The sequence below is a fragment of the Orbicella faveolata genome, unplaced genomic scaffold (genome assembly GCF_042242905.1).
Source record: "Orbicella faveolata isolate gen_17 unplaced genomic scaffold, um_ofav_v1 contig_36, whole genome shotgun sequence".
Classification (NCBI taxonomy): Eukaryota; Metazoa; Cnidaria; class Anthozoa; order Scleractinia; family Merulinidae; genus Orbicella; species Orbicella faveolata.
In genome coordinates, this window is record NW_028301565.1 from 3,704,051 (window position 1) to 3,716,755 (window position 12,705).

At 38.6% G+C, this 12,705-nt stretch overlaps 2 pseudogenes across 1 annotated transcript; one reads left to right on the plus strand and one right to left on the minus strand.

Moving 5' to 3' along the window:
• Nucleotides 1–1,829: 1,829 nt before the first annotated feature.
• Nucleotides 1,830–9,319, plus strand: LOC149102049 (uncharacterized; annotated as a pseudogene). Its single transcript, XR_016202545.1, has 7 exons — nucleotides 1,830–1,850; nucleotides 1,897–1,954; nucleotides 2,072–2,106; nucleotides 2,323–2,385; nucleotides 2,715–2,777; nucleotides 3,385–3,412; nucleotides 8,075–9,319. The product of XR_016202545.1 is annotated as an uncharacterized LOC149102049 (transcript).
• Nucleotides 4,317–5,200, minus strand: LOC110061380 (uncharacterized; annotated as a pseudogene).
• Nucleotides 9,320–12,705: the final 3,386 nt, after the last annotated feature.

Consider the following 12,705-nt stretch of genomic DNA (forward strand, 5'->3'; position numbering starts at 1 on the left):
ATAACCGAGAGTGAGGTCGTTACGGGAAAATCTCAAACTGAGGCCTTGCCGTGTTGACCGAGCGATAGCGAGGTCAATACGGTAGGCGGAGGTTTGAGATTTTCCCGTAACGACCGAACAGTCGAGGTTATTAAGTTGTTTATTATATGGCTCATGAATTAAGGAAAAGAAAAAAATTATTCGAGCGGAAGTCGTCAATTTACATCCGGCGATGCGCGCGTTTACCGATTCATTCATCGTCTCAGACCCAGGGCAAAACTACACAGTCAATAAACTTTACCACTGTATTTCTTTACGGGAAAAATGATTGTCACAGCCCTCAAAAAGGTATTTTAGTATCGTGGTGCCACAACATGATGAGGGAATTTTTCCAACTTTTGTGGCGAAACCTCAACGCATATAGAAAAGACAGAAAGTGCTTCAAAATGGTTCAAACCAACGGTCTTTCGGTGAAAGAAAATACTAATGCTGCAGAATGCACTGCTCAGAATAACTCGATCTTCGCATTCGCTTTCGACAACATATCTTGGCCTTCTTCATTCTGGGACTTATGAATGAACTTTTCAAGCCTTGTGAGCGTCTAAAACTTCCTGCAGTTATCAGAAACACTGCTACCGACAGAAACCGCCCGATTGTTTACATCTGATGATCCTGGAAGCTGATTTACACTTGCTTGTGTTAACGCGAGGGAATCAGTTTGATGAGAACTGAAACGGAGTTCAATATTTCGGTAATTATTGTGACTAAGATGATAACTTATAAGTTTCTCCGTGGTTTTCTGCTCAGGATACGTGACACATCTGCCGATGATGTTTTTCACTTAGCGATTTTAGCTTTACTCAACACTCGGCAAACTTTGACTGCTTTTCACTAGTGCTCGCCAAGGTTACCGGCTGGTAAGTCAAAAACGACTTCTATACAGATTTTATTAAGGAAAAATCCCTAAACGTTTAGCTACTCGGAATTAAATTTACTTTTCTTACTGTTTTTAATCGGCTTTCATCGTTTCAATGCGCTTGAATTTTCCGAGCCGGGCTCTTCCTAATTTGCATAATCCGTAATCGGCCCGTGGGCATTACGGCTGCATAATGACCGCTCAGATCTCGCTCTTAGCCAATCAGAGTAAATGTTAATTGATATATTTTTCAGCTTTTCTGGCAGTGGCACATCTCAAACTGAAGGCTCACTAATCTAATTTCCTGCCGCTCAGGCCCGTTAAGTTGTGCAGACTGGTATTCAAACAACGTTTTTGTCCCGCACTGTTTGTGTTTTTGTCCTACATGTAGGTTAACCATGAAGGAGCTGTATACATCCTCATGAGAAGTGCGACAGGCGCCATCAAATGATTTGATATATTAACTATATCCCTAATTCTGTAAGCATTCTCTCCGAGGCAGCTGAGTTCATATTATCTGAAAAAATATTTGCGCAGAATTGTAGGAGTTCTGATCATACTTAACTATGTTCTGATGCACCAAGTAGAAAGGAATTTACTGGGTCAATCGCATGTTTGATGTGCTAAATTGTCGTGTCTCCCTTTTCTTCTGTCTGTGTAACTCTAGTTACATGAAATGAGTTGAGTTACTTTGTAAGGTATCCTTATTTATTTGAAGCTAATACCGTTCACATTCCACGCTGCATTAATTTTGTTTGTCGACTTTTACCACCAGAATGTGGTAGTTTGATGAAAGGTTTCTGGCTGTGCAATTTAGGGTCTCATAGAAGGCATCAAGCCTCGCGTTTGAGATTCTGGCTCATGACCAGATTACCAAGCACTCGCTAATTCTCACGCATTCCTTTGAACATGAAAATAACTTTTTTTTATGGCAATGGCAGTTGTTATGTTTCAGGTAATCAAAATAACGCTTCATTAAGTGTCGTAACTTCCTATCTTAGAGCTCTAGTCCCTACCAGCAGCAGTCGTGTGGTTGTCACGGAAGAGATGGACGTGACGGTAAGACAGTTCATGAACATGCATGCAACTACAAGATGGCAAAAGGTCCATTTTTAAGGACATATGCTAAAATATTTTGACACTTAAATAACGTTATCATCTTACTCTTATTTGTAGGAAGAGATGGCTTGAGTGGAAGGGATGGAGTTAAGGTTAGTAATAGAAAGAATATGCGCTATAAAATAAACTGCCAGTAAAAAGTCTCGAAACCAAGTAACGTCCACTTGAAGAAGGCAAGTGCATACCCAGATGTGCCTCATCCCACCCCTACTTATACTTCTCCCCTCCCCGGTTACCGTAAGTTTTCTTCCTTCACATTCCGGCTCGGGCTGATTATTTATCAGCAAGTGCGTTGTATATTCTTTCAGGGTGACAAGGGAAATCAAGGAAGAGATGGCATAAAAGGCGAACCAGGAACATGCGATAGAAAGGTCTGTAAGCGAGTCTATAACTCTCATATCATAGCTAGCTGACATTGTGTTTGTCTCTCTTCGGTTCAGTAAATTTTCTTTTACACGGTTTTTTTCATGTCTGCCGGTTTGATGGATATTGCTCGCCACAATATAAAAAAAACCGTAATAAAGAAATAACGTCTTCAAAACAGCAAAAAAAAAAAAAAAAAAAAAAAAAAAAAAAATTGAGCTGAACCGAGCACTTTATCTTTTAGGGAGAGGTAAACATTACGAGGATGGATCAAGAGGAAACATAATGTGTATTTCAGTCGTGCCCAAAAACTTAAACATTTGATTTTACCTTGTAGGAACTAACAGCAATCAAGTCAAAGCTTAAAGACCTCACTCGAGAAGTGGAACGACTTAGAAATGTAAGACATCCAACTTTAAGGTCTAAAGTAATATAATAGGAGCTAGGGTTTCTTAAGTGACTATGAGATAAAAGAGAATAAGCGAAATATTGAAAGATTGTTCCGGGAGAAATCTGTGAAGTCAGGCTTTAACTAGGAAATAAATGCGTGAACACACAGTGAAAGCAGTTCAGTCACTGCGAAACAAATCGTAGGCACACAGGCTTTAAAATATTTTAGTCTTTATGTGTTCACGTCAGTTGTCGCATTTTATTGTACGTTTGAATTTTTTTATGATCTGTAGATTCATTCGACATGTTTTCTTACTTTGTCTCTTTTTTTGTTGTTTCGCTTTACTTGAGTTTTTTCTGTATTGTAACGGCGATGTCAGGCATCTCACGCGCTGAGAATATTGATTGAAAACAATTGTTTTTCCCGTTTTATAAGCTCAGGTTAAAATCTTATAAGTGCAACGCTTTGTCAGTAAAAGACGTTAGTATGAACTGTGTCAATATGGGCTTGTAAGCAACTTATAACAAAAACAGCAACATTGTACAGCAACAGTAACAAAAGTGGAAAAAGTCTGTATAACGATAAATGATGAAGCTATTAAATATTTTCATTTCAGCAACATAAAGCGACCCCTTGTGATCAAGGTGAGATGCAGAGCTGAAATTTGTATCACATTCGCGACTATATGCTAAGTTGTCTACACAGTAACTCACTCATCCTCATCGGGCCCACGAGGACTCTTTGAGGCCTGCAATCTCGTCTTAAGTAGAAAAAAATAAATACTGCCAGTCGTTCATGCTACAGAAACTTGAGATAAGCGCGAGCTTCATTTGCCACAAGTAGTCAGAAGGCAACTCGCCAAAAAACGATTTTCGCTAAACATTTTGAGTAGAAGCAGGCAACATAGCTTAAAATCTTCGTCTTGCCATCCTGATTAAGAATTGTGCTGTTGCCGACTCCAAATGTTATGGCATTTGCCATTAAGCGGGTTTTTTTGTCCAAGCCTTCGCTCCTGCAGCATGAAAACGAGGCTGAACTGTAAAATTTATATAAACCCAATAAAAAGTGTACAATACAATGGGGAAATAGCTGAGTCTTTGCTACTTGACGTCTAAAGCTTGATACACAGCAATGTAGGAGATAAAATGCGTCACGTGATCAGTTATGAAGGGTCACGTGACTTTCCAATAAAATCGATTTTAAAGCATAAAAGACGCTCTATTCACACTTTCCTTTAATATAGTTTTCAACTTACTGACGTTTCTCATTTCGATTTACACATCCAACAGTAAAAACACAAAAATGCAGTAGGTGATCAGCTATGATGGGTCACGTGATGTAATGAAATCAGTCTATTTTCAGTCATTCTATAGCGTTTCCAACCTATGTAACATTTCCCATGAGTTTGCATTTTTCATGTAAAAAGACTGAACTTTCTTCTACTTGGACGCATGGTTTAAGCCAGAAATACAAGCTTATAAACCATAAGCAAAGTATCTTATATTACACAAGACCACTATGTGACTTCCACCTTATCAAAGTTATAGGTCATGCTTCATTCGCCTCTGCTGCAGTGTTCCTGTCGTTTCTGCAGTTGTCGCCACATTTACATGCCTTGGAACAGCAAAGAGATAGTCAAACGCAAGTGCAGCCTCGGTTTACACAGTATCCGCCTTCTCGGGAGCACCCAGAGTATGCTAACTGTGAACACGCCGCTGACACTTCTTCTCGCGTCATTAACTTTGGCTTCAGAGTGCCTTCACTGTATTACCATCTGCTGACTTCAGGCTTTGGGAGAGAAGGACATGGTTCCAGCGCTTTATTCCATACCATGGTCTGATAGTTTGCCCACCTTATGTGGAGAATCAGTGCATCTAGAGTCGGAGGTAGGGCGTCAAGATCTTTCTTGGATTTGCGAAACGCTGCTGCTCTTTCTTTGTTTTTTTTTCTTCCACCTCTTGTTTTCCCGGACTGTAGAGTTTGCATACAAAGGCTTCAGCTTTGGCAAGAACGTCAGCACTGATTTGGCTTTCTTCTCCAAGGTGTTCCAAGAGGTCAGGTGCATCTTCGAAGACTTTCCATGCCGATGCCTTGCCCACACCATACAACTCGCCTGTCGTATCACAGCCAGCAATGGCATGAAATGCAAGAAGCGACTCCCTCTTCTCCTCAGAGAGCGGGATTCTATGAACTGGTATGTAACGTCTTTGTCTTGATGTACTCGCAAACATCCATATCTCTTGACAAAGCTGCTCTCCGTGTGCCAAAAGGAGGACAAAAACGTCCGTATCACGATACAAAATGTTGACTTGCTTGTACCCTCTTGCTGCTGCGTCTCGGGCATGCAGTACTATTCTAGTATCTGCTTCCTCATGATCTGATGCGAGCTCTCTTATATCTTGTCGTGACGTGTCAGATGACCACACCTTCATGTCACATCAACCCTTGTACAACTGTCCGAAAACTGGGAAGTGACATGACGAAGAAATCGGTCACTCCACTCCCCAAAGGTTTTTGCTTCTGAAGAGTTGGCGAATGTATGTATTCAGTCTTTTTTAAATTGAGAAAAATAATTAAAAGATTCTATTTTTATATTAATTTTCAAAATACATTGCTCTAAATAAAACTTTTTGAAGCACATATTTGCCCCATGAAACATTTTTTTTTATATCTTATAGAAAATAATTCCTGAAAAGCTTACTGAAACAATTAGTCAATCACACTATTCACACAGCTAAGGCTACTTCAGTATCTATTCAACGGTTGTTATCTAGTCACGTGACCCATCATAGCTGATCACCTACTGCATTTTTGTGTTTTTATTGTTGAATGTGTAAATCGAAATGAGAAACGTCAGTAAATTGAAAACTATATTAAAGGAAATTGTGAATAGAGCGTCTTTTATGCTTTAAAATCGATTTTATTGGAAAGTCACGTGACTCTTCATAACTGATCACGTGACGCATTTTATCTCCTACATTGCTGTGAATCAAGCTCTAAACGTCAAGTAGCAAAGACTCAGCTATTTCCCCATCGTATTGTACACTTTTTATTGGGATTATATAAATTTTACAGTTCAGCCTCGTTTTCATGCCGCAGGAGCGAAGGCCTAGACAAAAAACCCGCATAATGAAAGATATCATAACATTTGGAGTGGGCAACAGCACAATTCTTAATCAGGATTATAAGCCATGTTGCCTGCTTCTACTCAAAATGTTTAGCGAAAATGAAAAATGAGCGCCCTGCGTGACAGTGCTTCCTGACTAATGGCTCGTACGCAGACTTTGGCTACCTACTCTCCCACCTGACTTTCATGTAAAAGCAAACTGAAAATCGCTCTTTACTCTATTAAAATAGTGTAAATATTCTGAGAAAGATAACACAAGAAAAACTTCAATATGTTCGATATTAATTGAAAACAACACATAAAAGTGTATTTAACTTTGTGTTATTTTGTTTTTGTAGAATAACTGAGTTACTACGTGTTTTCTGATTGGTCAAGAACCTATTGTTTATTGTATTGGTAAACACATGCATATTTTCCTATACGAGGCACTACATGAGAACTAGAGGGCTCAGAACACTAGCAAGAACATCAGCTTTAAATATCTTTTTCGGCTTTCGATAGCTGAGACAACAATAACACGAATTTCTCTTGATTCAACATATCCATAGAAATTTGTAAGGAAAACAGGACCAGAATTTTGAAGCGATATAATGCTTTTTTTTTAAAAATTTCCAAGGCCAAAATTTTACGCCGATTCTGTTCACGATTGAGTTTAATTGGAAGAAGGTTTTAAGCCCTTTCAGTGCTTTCCACGGTCTGTGGAGGACGTACTTCTGCCTACAGCTGGGCTGAAATGAACAATTTGGGTTGTTATCAAAGAAGGTAAAATATTTCTTTCAAGTTAACATTAAGCTTATGAGTAGTTTATAAGCTTAAATTGAATGCATGCATGCATAACACGATAATTGAATTTAGCCGGCCCAACTGATAGTTTTCATTCAGCAAAATACGGTGAAACACGGACTTCATAGCCTTCAACACAAGTAAGTAAATGCGGCATAAATTTCACAACAACAACAACAACCACAACAACTATTTATTTGTACTCACAATTTATAAAAAGAAGAAGCAGAGTTTTTAGAAGCAACTTTTATTCCATTCGCAAAACTTTTTAAATTGTCGCTGAATCACTTCGCCAAGTACATGAATTTTGTATTGCTTGCAAACTTTTTTGCATAGTCTCTTGCTTTCGTAATGACTGCTTCCGGCAACGAATTCCTGCATTTTCCGTCAAAGTTCTTTTGAATCAATTAATACACTCCCTGTCTTTCAGAGACAACCTTTTCCTTTCCTTTCCTAGAATATTTACAGTGCCAAATGTTTTCGTCGCCTTGTTCTGCGGATTTTGTGCCCGGCGCTGAGTCTGTGCTTTCTTGCAGCTTCTGTGATTGGTTTTCCTGCGTCATCTGAGCACTTTGTTGAGAATAAGCAACTTGATCACAAAATTGCAATAAATTTTCTTCTCTTTGGCAAACATTTTCCATAGTTATTTCATAAAAGTAATAAATTACTCTTTCTATGAGATTACCAACACAATAAACAGTTTGGGATGTTAAGAAAACACTCGAAAAGCTTGTAAATCACGAGTTCAGTGTTAAGCGAGTGATTTACAACCTTTTCTCGTGTGAAGATATTTTAAGAGGATAATCATAACAGAAAGAGCTATGAAGACTGGTTTTCAGTAGCGCATAAGCACAAGCATTAGCCATTTAACAGACCAGAACATACGCATTAAAACAAGTAGAGCAAATATATTTGTAGATTTATTTGATATCAAGTATGGAAGTAATTATTTCAAAAAAAACAAACAAACCAATAGCATATTATTATATAGAGTCACTGTAGGCTTACATGATGATAGTTGCATTAAAAGGGTATTCGCCACTTTAGAAACGAGAAGAAATTTGGGGCAAGTATCTTCTCGCAGTGGCTTGTGGGATCGTCACTGGGGACAATATAGCCTCTCGTCTTTTGTTTTGTCCCAAGTAACAGTCCCACAAGCCACTTCGAGATGAGACTTGCCCCAGGTTTCTTCTCGTTTCTAAAGTGGTGAATCGAAATAGCCCTTTTCACGGCAAACTTTTCTCGTTTGCATTACGATGAAATCAACGTGGAGGCAATTTCGGACAGAAACTACAAAATCGCCCAAAATTACCTCACATGGTGGATTATATTGTAACCTAAATAATTGCGACTGAAAAGGGTTACTTACCTGTGGGTCTTTTTTTATTTACAACAGACCGTAAGCAAGGCGTTCACTTCTTTGAGAAGTTTCAAGAAATTCCCACAAAAGGCGCAGCGGATGTCAAATTTGTTTCAATTGGTGATGATCTGTTCCTTGTGCTTGCCAGTTACTGTGGTGACAAATTAGGAACGAAAGCTAAGTCTGTTGTTTACAAGATGGACAACAAGCGTTTTATTCTAAACCAAACTCTGTCCACCCGTGGCGCTTTCGGTATTGAACACTTCACAATAGATGGAGTGCACTACATCGCTATTGCAAACCACTACGACGGAGGCTATAAACAGAACTCTGTCATTTACAAATGGAGCAAAGGCAAGTTTGAAGAGTTCCAGGTTATTTCAACCAATGGTGCTAATGGCTTCAAGTTTTTTACCATTGATGGAGAACATTACTTAGCTGTTTCAGAATACTATGATGGTAGTACCAACTCAATCGACTCGTTTGTTTACAAGTGGAAACAAGGAAGGTTCGTGAAGTACCAGAATATTCCTACTGACGGTGCCATGGCTTGCGATTCAACTGTGATCGCTAACGAGACTTTTCTTGTCTATGCCAACTATTACCACTCTCAGAAGAAATACAACACTAGTCAAACGTGTACAAATGGTCTGGAGGTCACTTCTTAAAGTTCCAAGCGATGCGAACGCAAGGGGCATATAGCGCAAAATTCTTTCGTGTTAATAGTCATGTCTTTCTCTCTTTTGCCAACTATTATACAGGAAGCAAGTATAACACGAACTCACCTATCTACAAATGGGATGGCGTAAAGTTTACTCTATTTCAAGAGATTGCTACTTAAGGTGCTGCGGAGATGCAACCCTTTGAAATGAATGGTGAAATGTTCCTCGCTATTGCAAATTATCGTGGAGACAGTGGTGGATACTCAGTTCGTTCAGTTGTGTACAAGGCTTCTGGAGCACAGTTTACTCTTTATCAAGATTTGCAAACCTTCGGAGCTCGAGGAGTACACGCCATTGTCCACAAAGGCCAAAGATACCTGGTGTTTGCTAATTTTTACAAAGGCAATTACAACATGGATAGCTTTGTTTACAAGTTTCTCTAGAGTGTCCAGTGCTGATGAATAGTTCAGTCTTATAACCGCGAAGCTGTTACATAATAGTTGATGAGGACGATTTGAGACGTCAGTCCGATTTCGATTACTGTATCATGACAAAGAAAACTTTGTGTTAGTTATACAAATAACAAACATGTAATAAATGAATGAATGATTGATTGAAAGATTTATTGATTCATAAAATATATGCATAATTTACAAGCGCGTAGAATCCAAGGTTTTACTTCAGCCACCAAAAACGGATTCAGTGAAACTTAGATTATCTAAGTAGCTCTAATAATTAACATGAGGTGTAGTTTGCCGGCTCACCTCCATCTAAAGCTAAAATACAATTAATTTCCTTTAGCACCCCTACATATCCCATCTGGCTTGTCTGTTCTTGCTCTAGAATACAAATGTCTCCTCTAACTCTAGTTGTGCTCCTAAGTACAAACAACTAAAAGAACGTTGTCTCATTTCAACCAACACATAGCTGTTTAACAAATCGAAGTTGATAAAGCTGGGTAAATTAAACTGAGTCGTAGTAAGTTTGTGAAGCAGACGCTTCTAGTGTCAGACCTTTGTCAAAGCTCGTCACTTTGCTCGAACGCTGGAAACGTCAGCTTCATAAACTTTAGAAACGAATAACGTTTATTTCAGATAATATGCGCCAGCTTTACATGCAATAAATTGCCGGAATGATTAGGTCTTTTTCACGTGATAATGCGTAATTAGTGATTCGGGTAAAAAGATGCAAGATAATTTTTGGAATGTGCAATTGAAACGGCCAAGCCAGTAGTCCCAGAGCCGGGGGTGGGGAGGGAGTGGGAGATCTCAATTGAAGGGGTCTGGAACGCTCGTCGAAGGTTTTAAATTAAACCCCTAAAGGAATACAATTTAGGCGTGGCTTGAGCTTTATTTGACACTCAAAAGATGTTACAGTATAACCTCTCCTTACAGACACCTTTCTATTAAAGTGGCTACGAAACCAAATAAAGACGTTGGCTAAAGCAGTTCTGTGGTATTGAAGATAGTGTTTTAACTGTTATTGCTTCCATTCTACCTTTACGTTTCTCCCTCAGTCTTCGCAAAGGTAGGCCATTAAGGGAAATATTTGCTTGCGCGGCTATTTTGATTTGATGACGTTACTGGGTTTGCACAACTCGCGCCAGTATTGTTTTTTTCAAAACGAAAACGTCAATAGATTGAGTAGAGATGGAAATGGAAGATAAGAAACGCCATCAAACGATGAGTGAAATACTTTTACAGGTTCAAATGCCTGTTTCATCGATGCTATACTTTTAAATTGTGCTGAAGGAATTTTTACCGTGTATTAGTAAAGTTATCAATCAATCAACTTTCTTAAACAACTTTCTTGCAAACCCAGTAACTACACCATCAAAAAGTGTAACAAGCGCAGCTATAAGTGGCACTGAAAATATTACACAAGAATATGGCGAAGGGGGGGGGGGGGGGGGGTTAAAAAAGGCTCTGTAGAAAACAGTGCTATGTGCTGGAGAAATCATTAAAGGTGGTAAGAAGAATTCTTTAAAATTTTAAAAAATCAATTTTTACACTTAAGATGTACCTTTAAGTTGTTTCTTAATCTGGATGTCTGCGTGTTTAGATGTAGAACATATTTAATTTTAGTAATACCCTAAACTGGCGCTTACCAGCTTTCCCGTTTATAACAACTCTGATTATAGGCCCATCTATATGGAAACAAAATATTACTTCCGAGTATAACGCCCCCCCCCCCCGGATACAAGCCCCTTTCTAGTTTAAAATGAGGAGAATTCGCTTTATTATGATGTTTTAAAGCTTAATTAAAAACCAGTATTCAGTTGAAAACCATATTTCTATCAACACTGCTCCAGTTCATTTCGTGGCGGTTCTTTATTCCGCTTATATACTCCCCACGGATATAAGCCCATTAAAAATCCCCTAGCTTACGACGGAAGTTGTATAAGCCCAGAGCTTCTAAGCGACAGTTTACGGTACGTATACTACATGTAGTTGAATTCAATTCTGTGCTTGAATCAGAAACCCGTTACTTAATTTACAGTATATAACTGTTTGTACAAATGTGCCAGAATTCTTTTCATTTACAATCGAATCCAAACAACTTAAGCCCTGGCTAAGGTTACCTCAGGCTTTCAAGGGATGATCCTTTGGGATCAGAGGAGCAATGTTCGTCTGGCTGCAGCGGCAATTTGCAGAACGCCCAATACACTGTTTATTTGTAGTTAGTTTCATTCATGTTTGCGCGCGGATAGCTTTTATGTGTTGGAGAGGACAGCATTCTATTGTATTTGGCCCTTTTCCAACAAATGAAAGCTAACCGGAAGCAAACATGAGTAAGGTATCTGTAAGCAAACAGTGCATTCGGCATTGGGCGTTGTGCAAAATATCCCTGCCAACCTATATTAAATCATGTACACAGTTCGTTAATGTAAATAAACCGTTGATCATCGATCACCACGTTTATTGGAGCGTGGTGTCCCGCAGGAGTCAGTCCTTGGCCCTCTCCTGTAATTACTTTACACCACTCTTCTTGCTGACATTGTAAAGTGTCACAACTGAAATTGATACTTCTATACGGCACTTACAACTAAACTGTACTGATGAAATGCTGCGATATAAAACACCATCGAACAATGTAATGATATTGATAAATGAATGATAACTAACAGGCTTAAATTAAATCAGGACAGGACGAAAGTTCTTATCAGCTCAAGATATATATCCCCCTAGGCCTCCATCTGAAGACTCTAAAAGTTGGCAATGGAATGGGGGTTTCTTTCAGGTCTCGCACAATGTCAGAAATCGTTCGGCAAATGTCATAGAAATTAACCTATATAAAACCTGGAAAAGTTGCAGAATAAGCTGATTGCAAGTAGATATCTTCTGGCTTTGTAATTAAGGCAAGGGGTTTTCTTAAAAATGGCTAATTTTTAAGCCTACATTTTTCACGTCTGGCCCTGAAATCTAGTAGCACTATTTTCTGCCAAAATAAAATCCATTTGGCAAATGAACCACATAGCGATGAATAGCTCAGTATGGACTAGTAATAGCCAAAGTGTGTGCGATTTCGAATTTTCAAGTTTGCCACCCAATGTTTGATTTTTGTGGACACGTGCTCTTAAGAATTAATTTTTAAATTTTCTATAAAAAGCACGAGTTGGCAAGCGATTACAATACTGTAACAACTTTGACATAAATAAAAGTAACAATTAATTTGGTCTCATTGTCAAACACTTTCGATGCAAATATGTAGAATGGTATTAATTAAAGATATCAGCTGGCTTCACCTTTTTAGTTTTTATATTTTTGTGCAGGTCCTTGTATTTTCCATGTAGAATAAAATTTTACCTTACCTCTTGTCCGTGAATTTTTGTTCTGAATTACCAAATAATTTAAATCAAAATTAACTTTGTGTGCGTGGGCACCTCGGTTGGAGAGTCTCGTTTAATTAAACTCTGTTTTTCCCTTTTTTATCAAGTGTCTGAATCTCTTGGAGCGGTCAAAAAACTGAGAGCAATAACTGCTGTCTACAGCTCAGGCTGTGAGC